A 7,456-nucleotide genomic window follows, 5' to 3' on the forward strand; every position below is an offset into this window, starting at 1 on the left:
TTTCTTTATTTGTAGCTTAACTATTTGTATCCTTATTTATCAGAAATAAAGACTTGTATTTTTCAAGTACCTCTCCTGACCACCAGACATCTTAAAGAGTTTTACAGCCAATGCACTTTCGAAGTGTAGTCAGTGTCAGAATGTGGGAAATGCAACATCAATTTGTATCCAATAATCTCCCACATTCGATGACTGATGGTGGGTTTAACCTGAGGGGCACAATGCCTCAGGCAAGGGGGCAAGGTTCAGGAGGCAGAACCTTCATGGTGACCTAATTGTTAATTGATTGAGGGATAAATATTGGCCACAACACAGGTGCAAACCTTACAAAAGTGTGCTATTAGATCTTTTACATCCACCTGAGAGCATAGAAGGACAAGAGCAGAACAGGCACCATGGGCTATGGTTCTATCCCAGACTCAAGCACATTGGGACCCCTGCAGCCCTGTGTCCTGGTTATAAGTTCCTGATGTACCATATTCCTCATTGTTGTCCCAGGCCCTGCCATTGGGACCTCAATTTTTACCATCTCATCAAAAAGACAGTTCCCATCTCTGCTAATGTAGCACTGTCTCTGTAATATATTGGCCGGTCACTTCTAATTCTTATGCATGAGTTCTGGACTGGGTCTTGAACTTTGTGAGTCAGAGGTGAGAGGGCAGATACTTGCTGCTTTTTACCTTGCATTTTTCTGATACAGTTTTGACTGTCAGAGTTTGTCAGATCTGGGCTACTTCTGAATATCTCTGTGTGTGGCTTTGGTTGGCAGGGGGTAAACTTGAAACAGGGAGAACCAGACTATGCCCCATTGACCCTCCAAAAAGATACAGCCAAGTTAATCAGGAGTGTAGCAACAAAGGGCTCAATCAAAACGTACTGTGGGGTGAGATTTGCTGTTAAACTGTGGTGCAGCAGCTCAAATGACAGGAACTTCTCAGATTCATATCCTTGAGCATACATAATCTTTCTTAAAAAGAATTGTTGTCACTATTTTAAAGAACGGTAAGGTTATTACCATTTTTTTAATGTTCTATGCCTAGCAGAAAATGAGTTAAGGGTTCTTATGCTTTCCACACTGAGATCCAGAGTTTTACGGGTTATTTTGAGAAAGTGTCTAGAAGGGGATTTTTTTTTTTTGTTTGCTGATCAATGGAAAAATTTAAATTGATATATAAATATTCAAGATGGTACAAACTTCATTACCACCAAATAACTGAGAAATCTGAACAGTGCTCAAGGGTTTATCCAGTGGTGTCAAGATGATGAAAGGACAATTAGTCCCGATGCCGTCTCTTCAAGTATTCATACGAATGATCTGTTTAGAATAATTTTCATTGGTTAAAATGCTGCAGCTAATGACTTAATGATTGTACCCTAAACAGAGAGCGGTTGAGGTTATTGTCCTTTAAGAATCCGTTCAAATGGGTTCAGATGAGCAGAAGATTGCAAGTTGCTGCTAGTTTACCACCATTAGGGATGGCTTCTTCTTGTGGACATACTTTGGATGAGTAAATTGGACATGCTGCCCTGATTACCCACAAGAAAAGAAATTAGGTCATTTTGAAGGAACCTTTTTTAAGCTGCCTCGAAGCATTAATATATTAAACATTGTGTTTTCTGTGAAGGAGGGAAAAAGGCATTCTACTACAATTTCACCCTGATGACTAATGTTGAAATACAAAATCATGATAGGGGAGGGGAAAAAATTCTACTGGAACAGTTACATTTGGTTAACCTAACCTCCTTAAGTTACCTGCTGTCTGGTGTACCTGCCCTGGTGCAGCTGAGCCAACCAGTCATGAGAAACACAAGATGCTGATTGCCTGAACTCCTGCGTTTCTATCAGCTGAACCTCATATTTGACACAAACCAGAAATCAATATGTGAAATCTGTGAATTAAAATTGCTGCACAGTGTTTTTCCATTAACATAACCTATATTCAAACCAAAGTTATTTTGAGCTGATTTACTTCAAAGCACATTGAATGCAGATGGTTGAAAGACTAGGGTTGATGTAGTAATGTTTTCAATATTGCACTTTTTTTTTTACAAAATTAAACTTTGAAATATTTTAAATAATACGAATGTTGGTTATCTACATTTTCAGGGATGCAAAGGTATATTGGGATCAAAATACAAAATTCTAATAGGGTCACAATTTGTATTACAGATCCGTCATTCCATAATTTATTTGGAATTTGTAAAATATCATTTCTATGGATGCAACACTAAAGAAACTGGTGTATGAAGAGTAAGGTGATATTAGAAGTTGGCTCTGAACAGGTTAATTAAAGCAATTGCTCCATTCCTGATGGAACATAAAGAAGGCTGCTTCTTGCTGGGAATGGGTATAAGCAGATCAATCTGACGCAGTTTCTGCTTCAAGTACACCGGGAGAAAACCAATAACAGATTTATGTGAACCAGTTTAAAAAGCCTAGTGTGAATAGCACCTAAATTAAATTAGGAAAGCAACAGCATTAGAAAGGCTCCTGTTGTCTCTTAGTTATATAGCCATTGGATTAAGGATGCTTTAAGCACACTGTGTAAGATGTGATTTTATTAGGTTGCTCAGATGCATGAGGCTGACATGTTTATTGTGCAAGGCTCTAGCAATGATGTTCCAAACTGCAAGTGCTCACTTGATATTACGAGTGCAGCCTCTACTGTTATTAAGAGGATTTGAAAAAATCAATTGCTCACAGTAGCAGCATAGTTAAACTATTTTTCACTTATTTTGCTTTGAACTACTAAATGTGCACCGTACCATATTTGTACTCATGGATTGTTGCTATTATTTATTTTGTAGAAGTCACTGTAACTTTGTGATATATTTGTATTCAGCTTTTCTGAATAATCGAGAGTAGCCACTTCTCCAAGTCCATTCCAGTATATCTTGTTTAAAGTGCTTGCTTCTAACACTGTCAAATCGTCAGTGGGGCATTGCAGTAAAACTGAACAACATTGAGCACAGAGTGGGTCACAATTCATAAGATATACAGTTATACCAGGTGTGGGGGCTGCAAACAATGCAATAAAGTTTTGTTACTCAACATATGTCGGATAACAAAAATTGATTCCACATTCGGAGCTGTCTGCAGTGATGATGTTACTAAATTATGCCACAATAACTGCTCCTGCAATCACTCTTTTTGATGTCACAATAATCTCTGCAATATCAGTGCAACTAGTTTGTGACATCATGAAACAGTTTAACTGCCTTTAGATTTTAACTGTTTCAGCGCTCAGATCTGTAACCTATAGAAATAAAGTGAGTTAGTGTTTTTAGTCCTGCCTGGATTCTAACTGCTGAGATGTAGAATTTATACATAAGTATGACAATGTGTGAGGCTCTTACTTTTCAATTTATGCAACTTTCATTCAGGACGTAGAGACAAGAAGATGGATGATAAGCAGCTGGATCAGACAATATGCCTGTACAGGTATTTATGTCCATACATTTACTTGCCTCACAACTCCAGCTATGTTTGCCTTCATGCATCTTTACCATTTGTGCCTGACTCTTTATGTACGTTTGTGCTTGTAATTCTTATTCTTCTGTCTGTAGTCATTCCACTATCTGTAATGATCCAATATTCATCCAGGCAATATTTATATGAATGCTCATGTTAAAATATAAATAAACTTCAGACATCAGTTCAATTTCTTATTATTTGATGCTTTAGAATAAAAGAAGTGAATAATTAGAGTTCTTATCAGGAAAGTGGGAACATTTCAGTGCTACTGTCATGGCTGTTCTGTCCATAATAATTGACCTTCTGTGGGTTCAGTCTTTGTATTTGTCTCGCCCACAGGAAAAATGTTTGAAACTAAAATGTTGCTCTGCATCCTGATAAAACACCACTGCCCTGCATACAGAGGCTGAAGGAATGTTTCTATTGTAGGCAGAGATTGGAGCGGTCTGAAGTCACATATGTGAGGAGTTTGTAAGGGCATCTGAATCTTATCCTATCTTTATAGGAAGGCTTTGATTCTAAACTGAGCATGTTAAAAAGATGAAACTCCTATTGCAAGTAGAAGTCAAATCAATTGGCAGAGATGCATTGAAGAAAAAGCAAGCTAATCACATGGGGGAGTAAGGAAGCAAAGGTCACTTGGAAAGGATGAGCTGAAGTGGGGTGGGAGGGCATACAGTATACACCAGCACTAGTCAGTTGAATGGCCTGTTTCCATGTTGTAAATTCTATGTATTAATTATGGGTTTGGTAACCTGACAGCTCTTACTCATACATGACCAGCAGGCTGAATTTGATCTCTTTTGATGACAAGCAATGTCCCATAGTTCTGAAGTGAAGCCACCACTGATACCACAATTTCAACCCAAGGCTAATGAGAGCCTAACATCCTGCCAGTCCCATCACTGAACAATGATTAAATTGCTTCTGGCTGAAGAATAAGAATTGTAGATGCAAATTAAGGAGTGAGAGGGAGAATTATTTATTTAACAATCAGCTATAACTCCTCTAATGAATCGGTCAGTCTTGTCTAAAGATCCCATTTGCTACTTTTTGTTTGTTTAGTACTTTTTGTCATTGCTTCTTTCAAAATTATTCATCTCAATTTCAGTCTACATTTAGTAAGAGAAAATCTTCTTGGACAGGCTTTGATGTCTGTTATGGTCCACATAGTCACTCTAAACTATAGTGAAATAGGAACCTCTGTAAAGGTGCCATGCCATTAATTTGAATGGGACCAGTTTGCATAATTGAATTAACTTCAACTGGCTCATTTCCAGTCACTTGACGTTTGCACTTTATCTTGTGGCTCATTTGTAAGGCTCACTGATCAGCCTTTGAAACTTGATGTTGTGAATTTCAGTATTTCAGACTGTGACAACCATTGGAATATACAGATTTATGACAGCAATGTTTTTACTTATTTTTTTCTTTTTCAATCTTCTTAGGAATCCTTTGGCAAGAGTCATGAAGTGTCTTATGCCCAGCAGCTTCAATGTATCGATAAATAATTATTTTCTTTCTTTCTCTTCTTTCCTCCTCAGTGTTACCTGGAACTCGGTATATGATAGATGACATCCCTACCATTTCACTGCATGACCTCATTGCTAGTGGCTTAAGATCTGATGATGCAACTTTATTCCAATAACATTTCGTGTTAATGAAAAATGTAAGCATATTAATTGTGAATCTGTCTTTAATCTCCAATGAGTTTCACATTAATTCCAAGTTCTGGAAAAGTAGTTAAATATTCTGCGAGGCTTCTGCTTTTATTGCTCAGTGACAGAGAGAAGGGGTCAGTCACAAGAGAGTCATTTAATATTTCATATCATTAAACATTGACCTTGTTCTACATTATTTGCAACATGGAAACTACTTGGTCCTTGAAGTACTTTGAATTCCTTGTGCAAATGGGTGACAGGTGCCCATTTGACTGTTTCTTAATCCTTAATGCAGTTTCTTTTAGCCCAACACACCCTATTTTGTTTAATGTGTAGCAGACATGTACAATAATAGGTCTATTATTTGAACTGCATCATTTTGAAAGTACTAACCTGATTGGCATCATTGGAAATGGTGACCTACCTATTTTATTTTGCCAAATCACTGGAGTGTAATGAGTTTAGACATCTAATTATGGATGTAACCTTGCCCTATCTTATATGACCAAGTTCAGATCCAAACCACTGAGCCACCACAATAGGGAAAGGAGGGAGATCCCCAAATCCATCCCAGCTGAAGTAGGAATTGAAGTCTGTGCTGTCGTCATCATTCTAATTCAGACCTATACCATGGGGTTGAAACTGCTGTGGTAGTGTTGTAGTCTGGCAGCTGTGGATAATGATGCTAGTAGTTCTTGCACGTGTTTTGTTGGTTTTATTCACTTGTCGGATGTGGACATTGCTAGCTCGGCTAATTGCCCTTGAGCAGGTGATGGTGAGCTGTGTTCTTGAACCATTGCATTCCTTATTGAAAGGATTGCAGAGTGATGTTCAAACAGGTTGACCACATTCTGAATGAACTTTCCCTGACCATCCAGTTCCAGACTGGGCTTCAAACCTGGAGCTCCTGGCTCAGAGGCAGGGATACATTCCCATTTGCCCCACAACCCCCTGTTACTTCAGATGTGCAATTTAGGTGGATTGACAATGGAAAATTGGCCATAGTATTCAGGTGCATGCAAGTTAGGTGGATTAGCCACAGGAAATGCAAGGTTATAGGGATTATGGTAGAGGGATGGGTCTGGGTGGGATGCTCTTGGGAGGGTCAGTGTAAACTTGTTTGACCAAATGGCCTGTTTCCACACTGTAGGGATTCTATCATCTATTCTATGTTCAGATACAAAACTGCAATTTTGCTGAACACTTTGTGCTGCTGAAGGCATCTCCCCGACTTTGTGAGAAATTAATTTTGAACAGAAACAGAGTTAGAGCTCAGTCACTTATGAACCCTGGTTAAAGTCTTTAAACTAAGAGGGGCACAAAGGCGGCAATGGTTGGAGAAACGCAGCATCTGTGGGGAGAAAGCAGTTGCTGAAACGTTAACGCTTCACAGATGCTGCCACACCTGCTAAGCTTATCCGGCGATTTCTCTGGTTTTGTTTCAGATTTCCAGCGTCCACCGTTCTTTGTTGAATTTTAAACTAAGAGTGGCCTTGGAGTGGGTAGATTTCCAAACCACTACCGCTCTCGTCTGTAAATTGAAAGCAAAGTCTCGGGCACGTTCTCTCCCGTCTCCACGTGGACTTTGGAGGTTAATTGTGAATGGTGGGTTTACTGGGGAACCGACTGTGCTGACTGCTGGGATCCAGGGGTCCACTGTCAACTACCTGATTCGAGCGCCTGTAATTTACCAACCCCTTCTCAGTCAGTCGCTCGGCGTGCATTTTTTTCTCTACAATTATAATATTACAGTGATACAAATCGGCAATGGCAGCTGCTCAGAGAGGATTTTAATTGAATGATTATTGTATTAAGTGGCGTTTTTTTTTAATGGAACAAGTGTCCCCAGGAATCCAAAGTGCATTCAATGCCGGGTGTCTTGTACAACTGGGAAAGAGATTGAGCAGGCAGGGTGTATTCAGTGAAATAGACAAATCATTAATAAAACAATGTGGTTTATGTGGGCTCCTTTACAACGTACAGATCAGACTGTTCCCTATGTAAGAGTTAATCTGAAGGGAATGATCGGGGGGAGGGGGGGTAAATCTGGAAATTAACAGGCAATGTATTAATCCTGGGGTTAGCTGTATTCGGAAATCTGAGTGAATACCTTACCGAGGGATATGCATTTTGCATTCACTATGGTGGAAAAGAACATTAACTACTGACAATATTATTACCTTCCCCCGACTCCCAGGTCAGACAAGAACCATTTCACTGTGTTTTATTTAATCATAAATCCCTGCTCCGTAAAATGAGAAACAAGAGCGATCACTCTTTCGAGCTCCTTCCGCATGTCTCCCTCAGTTCACCTTCCTGA

The 7,456-nt window shown here is 39.2% G+C and overlaps 1 long non-coding RNA gene across 5 annotated transcripts in view; it reads left to right on the top strand.

The window, feature by feature from the left end:
- Nucleotides 1-7,113, top strand: part of LOC140469673 (uncharacterized) — a 92,893-nt gene extending 85,780 nt beyond the window's left edge. For all 5 annotated transcript variants that reach the window (XR_011956198.1, XR_011956197.1, XR_011956196.1 and 2 more), the window contains 3 exons: nt 3,385-3,442; nt 5,020-5,144; nt 6,582-7,113. This is a non-coding gene — a long non-coding RNA (uncharacterized lncRNA). The remainder of the gene's footprint in view (nt 1-3,384; nt 3,443-5,019; nt 5,145-6,581) is intronic.
- The last annotated feature ends 343 nt before the right edge of the window (nt 7,114-7,456 follow it).

Source organism: Chiloscyllium punctatum, chromosome 49 (genome assembly GCF_047496795.1).
Source record: "Chiloscyllium punctatum isolate Juve2018m chromosome 49, sChiPun1.3, whole genome shotgun sequence".
Classification (NCBI taxonomy): Eukaryota; Metazoa; Chordata; class Chondrichthyes; order Orectolobiformes; family Hemiscylliidae; genus Chiloscyllium; species Chiloscyllium punctatum.